This window comes from Mastomys coucha, unplaced genomic scaffold (assembly GCF_008632895.1).
Source record: "Mastomys coucha isolate ucsf_1 unplaced genomic scaffold, UCSF_Mcou_1 pScaffold21, whole genome shotgun sequence".
Classification (NCBI taxonomy): Eukaryota; Metazoa; Chordata; class Mammalia; order Rodentia; family Muridae; genus Mastomys; species Mastomys coucha.
In genome coordinates, this window is record NW_022196904.1 from 183,022,820 (window position 1) to 183,028,654 (window position 5,835).

Here is a 5,835-nt window from a genome sequence, read left to right on the forward strand (position 1 = left end):
GCTTTGTGCTATTTCCTAGTATCCTTACATGTCAATAAGCAAAACTTGCTTTCAAATATCTTACAGAGTTGGCCCACTGACAACATATTCACCTAGACTTTATTTATTCAAGGCTACCTCGATTTACCCTTAAATTTACTGTTTATGTTTAAATTTTTAAATATATTTTTTATTTATCAGCGTATGTTTGTATTTGCATGTGTTTGTGTGAGAGACGTGTTTGCCGTGTGTATGGGGGGGGGAGAGATTATAGGGGAGGCTGAATGTAGCATGACATGTCTTTCTCTTTTAACTTCACCTTAGTTTTTACGGCAGGGTTTCCTGGTCACATAGACCTCAAGCCTTCAGGTAGACTTGCTGCCCCAGGAGCCACCAGACTCCATCCTCCTCCTGAGTTACAGTAGGCTCTACTATGCCCTGCTTTTAACACAACACTGAAGATGTGAGATCATATTGCTCCTACAGAAAGCATGTTATCCAATAAGCCTTCTCCTAGCCCTTGACTTTTGAAGGTATTTTGTTGTTGTTTAGCAGACATGGGATCCTGGCTGATTATTTTACTTTATTCCTTAAATATTTCACCCCTTGAGTTCTACTTCCCTAGATTTCTTTCATGACAAACTCACAAATAGTTTTATTGAATATTCTTTAGCTGTGGGGTTTCTATCGATTTCTCTTTTGATAGTGATTTTTACTTTTGATTTTACTATAATCTATTTCATTGCATGTCCCATTGAGTTAGCCCTATTGGAATTATGTGAGATCCCATCATACTTAAATTTATATTTTTCAATACATTTGAAACATTTAGCACTATTTCTTTAAATGTTCTCTTTGCCACTGCTCCCATTCTCCTTCTTTCTTCAGGTTTTCTCCTTTTTTCCCTCTTCTTTTATTCTTCTGGAATTAAAATAAAAACAGTATATGTCTGTATTCTTGTTGATGCACAGCCATAGAGTTCATTTTTCTTTTGCAGTTTTAGGTTTTCTGTATTTATTTATATTTCTGTACTGTTGATACATTATGAAAACTTTACCAATGTTTTCAAGTTTTGACATTATGTCATATATGTTATATATATTAAGCTCTTGTCTCATAGATTTTCCAGAAATTATTTTTGTAGAGTCCAGTTCTATTTAATGGAATTATTTTCCTTTTGAATGGTCTGTGTTTTCTGGTTTGTAAAGTTGATATTTTATAAAAAAATAAAATAAAATAAAAAATTTAAGCATTTACATCTGATGAAGTGGGAGCTGCACATTTAGTTCTTCTTTAAGTTTTTTTTATTTATTTTTCTTTCAAAAAATTTAAAATGTTGTCTTTAATACTTATACATAATTTTCCAGATGAATTTGAGAATTGTTCTTTCCATATCTTTGAAGAATCATGTTGGGATTCTGATGGGGATTATGCTGAATCTGTAGATTGCCTTTGGTATGATAGCCATTTTTAATATGTTAATTCTGCCAATCTATGAGCATGGGAGAATTCTTCATTTTCTGAGATCTTCAATTTCTTTTTTGAGAGACTTGAAGTTGTTGTCATACATATTTTTCACTTGTTTGGTTAGAGTTACCACAAGATATTTTTTATTATGTGTGACTATTGTGAAGGATGTTGTTTCCCTAAGTTCTTTCTCAGCCTATTTATCATTTGTATAAAGGAAGGCTACTGATTTATTTGAGTTAATTTTATATCCAAGCAAATAGTTGAAGTTGTTTATCAGCTGTAGAAGTTCTCTGTTAGTATTTTTTTGGTCACTTATCGTATCATGTGGAAACATTGATATCTAGACTTCTTCTTTGCCAATTTGCATCCCCTTAATCTCCTTTTGTAGTCTTATTGTTCTAGCAAGACCTTTGAGTACTATATTGAATAGTTATGGAGAGAGTGAGCATCCTTGTCTTGTCCCCGATTTTAGTGGGATGCTTCAAGTATCTCTCCATTTAATTTGATATTGGCTATTAGTTTGCAATAAACTGCTTTTATTATATTTAGGTATGGGCCTTGAATTCCTGATATCTCCAGTACTTCCAACATGTATGGGTGTTGTATTTTGTCAAATGCTTTTTCAGCATCTAAGGAGATGGTCCTGTGATATTTTTCATTGAGTTTGTTTATATAGTGAATTGCATTAATGGAGTTTTGTATGAACAAACCTTGCAATCTACTTGATCATGGTGAATGACGATTTTGATGTGTTCTTGGATTCAGTTTGAGAAAATTTTATTGAATATATTTGCATCAATATTCATAATCAAAATTATTCTGAAGTTTTTTGTTGTTGTTGTTGTTGTTGTTGGGCCTTTGTGTGATTTAGGTATCAGAGTAATTGTGGCTTCATAAAACATGGAAAGAGCAATTCTCAAAATCATATGGAAAAGCAAAAAACGCAGAATAGCGAAAACAAATCTTGACAATAAAAGAATTTCTGGGGAAATCACCATCCCTGACCTCAAGCTATACTACAGAGCAATAGTGGTATAAACTGCACGGTATAAGTACAGAGACAGACACATTAATCAGTGGAATATAATTGAAGACATAGAAATAAAGCCACACACTTACAGACACTTAATCTTTGACCAAGAAGCCAAAAATATACAATGGAAACAAGAAAGCATCTTCAATAAATGATGCTCATCTAACTGGCAGTCTGTATGTAGAAAAATGAATATAGATCCATATTTTTCACCTTGCACAAAGCCCAAGTCCAAGTGGATCAAAGACCTCAACATAAAACCAGATACATGGAATCTAATAGGAAAGAAAGTGGGAAAGAGTCTTGAACTCATTGGCACAGGGGGAAATTTCCTAAATAGAACTCCAGTGGTTCAAGTTCTAAGATCAGGAATTGGTAAATGAGACCTCATGAAACTGGAAAGCTTCTGTAAGGCAAAGGGCATAGTCAGTAGGACAAATCAGCAACCTACAGATTGGGAAAAAAAAATCTTCACTAACTCCCAATCTGATAGAGGGCTAATATTTAAAATATGTAAAGAACTCAAGAAACTAACCTCCAAAACCACAAACAATCAAAAATGGGGTATAGAATTAAACAGAAAATTTACAACAGAGGAATCTCAAATGTCAAAGAAGCACTTAAAGAAAAGTTCAAAGTCTTTAGTGATCTGGGAAATGCAAATCAAAATGACTCTGAGATTCCACCTTACACTAATTAGAATGGCTAAGATCAAACCTCTGATGACAGTGGATATTGGAGAGGATATGGAAAATGAATAACTCTCCTCCATTGCTAGTGGTATTGCAAACTGGTGCAAGCAATCTGAAAATCAATCTGGAGATTCCTCAGAAATTTGGAAATAGATCTACCTGAAGATCCAACTATATCATTCTCAGGCATATATTGAAAATGTGCCGCACCATGCCACGGGGATACATGTTCCACTATGGTCATAGCAGCCTTGTTTGTGATAGCTAGAAGCTAGAAACAACCCAGATGTCCCACAACAGAAGAATTGATACAGAAAATGTGGTTCATTTACACAATGGAATACTACTCAGCTATTAAGAACTAGGACATCATGAGTTTTGCAGGCAAATCGGTAGAACTAGAAAACATCATCCTGAGCAAGGTATCTCAGACTCAAAAGACACACATTGTATGTTCTCATTAATAAGTGGATATTTGCTAAACAAAAGTACAGAATCCCCATGATACACAATCCATCAAACAAGACAAAGGGCACAAATCAGGATGCCTCAGTCCCACTTGGGAGGGAAGAGAAAGCAATCATAGGACAAGAGGTTGGGAGGAGGGACCGGGGTTGGAAAGGGGGCAGGGAGGAGAAGAAGGGAACATAATCAGGTACTGGGTGGGGGGAATAAGACTGAAGGCCTGAGGGCCAGCAGAAAGAATGGAAACAGGTAACCTTGGAAGGTAGGGGGATCCATCTAGACTTTCAGGACTGAAAGTGAGGGACCTTAGATGAAATGCTGACAGTGAGGAGAGGGAACTTGTAGAGTCCACCTTCAGTAGAAGACAGGGTATCAAGTGTAAAAATGTGGTTGCCATTTCACAGTCAATAAAACTCTGACCCAGAGTTGTTTTTGTCTGAAAAAACTGCAAGTACAAAAATGGAAAAGAAACTGAAGAAAAGGACATCCAGTGACAGGGCCAAAGTGGGATCCAGTTCAGAAGGAGGATGCAAGGTCTGATACTGTTACTAAGGCTATAGAGTGCTCACAAAAGGGGGCCTATCATGACCGCCCTCCGAAAGACCCAACAAGCAGTTGAAAGAGTCAAATGCAGATATTTACACCCAACCAATGGACAGAAGCTGCTGACCCTATGCTTGAATTAGGGAAAAGAAGATTCATCTAACCCTCAAGAGACTGAAGGTGCCAGGGAATGGGGAGTTCTGGTGGGGTGGGGATTGGGATGATGGGGACATTCTTTTGAAGGAGAAAGGGGGAGAAGAGGTATGGGATGTAGAACAGTCAGAGGGTGAACTGTGAGGGGAATAAAATGTGGAATGTGAAAAAACATCACATAAATTTAAAATAAAAAGAGTCAGATGAGAATATTTATATCCAACCAATGGACAGAAGCTGATGACCTGTGTGGTTGAATTAGGGATAAGCTGGAAGAAGCTGAGGAGGAGGAAGAGGGTGGGTGGTCCCATGGAAAGACCAGCAGTCTCAACTAACCTAGACCTCTGAGATCTATCAGATACTGAGCTACCAACCAGGTAGAATATACTAGCTGATATGAGGCCCCCAAAACATATATAGCAGAGGACTGCTGTGTCTGTACTCAGTTTGAGAAGATGCATAGAGTCTTCAAGACTTGAGGACCTAGGGAGTAGGAAGGTCTGGCAGAGTGTGGTTGTGTGTGTGTGTGTGTGTCGGGGGCGGGGGGTAAGGACATCATTTTGGAGATAAGAGAGGAGGTATAGGATATGGACCAGTCAGAGGGTAGACCAGGAGTGTGAGAACATCTGGAGTGCAAAAAAAAGAATAAATAAAATATAAAAATAGTTGTATTTATATATCATTTGTTTTGCTTAAACCAATCCCATCCTCTATTTCCTCCCTTCAAATTTCTTCCTTACTTTCTTTTCTTTTCTTTTTTATTAGATATTTTTTTCATTCACATTTCAAATGTTATCCCTCTTCCTGGTTTCCCATCCAAACCCCACATCCCATCCCCCCTTCCCCTGCTCACCAGCCCACATACTGCAGCATTCCCTACCCTGGCATTCACCTACACTGAGTCATAGAGCCTTCACAGGACCAAGGGCCTCTCCTCACATTGATGTCCAACAATGCTTTCCTTTGCTACATATGCAGCTGGAGACATGGGTCCTTCCATGTGTACTCTTTGGTTGGTGGTCTAGTCCCTGGGAGCTCTGTGGGCACTGGTTGTTTCATATTGTTGTTCCTCCTATGGGGCTGGAAGCTCCCTCAGTTCCTTCAGTTCTTTCTGTAGCTCCTCTACTGGGGACCCTGTGCTCAGTCCAATGGCTGGCCAAAATCATCTCCCCCTCTATCTATCTATCTATCTATCTATCTATCTATCTATCTATCTAATATATATCATTAATATATCTATTATACATATATATTTACATCTATCTTTTTGTCTGTTTGTCTATCTCTGTCCTTTATATGAAACTTATAGACAGAAGAAAAACAAAAAAGAAAGTAAGAAAAAGGAGAAAGGAAGGAAAGAAAGATGGTAGAGGGAGAATAGGAATCTTCTAAGGCTGTGAGTATTCCCCTTAGTATATAAAAAGGCTTTCAACTTGTTGGGAGCCGTGAATCTTGAGAGGCATTTGCCATGGCAAGATGGCGCCTACTTCCGCTGTTAAC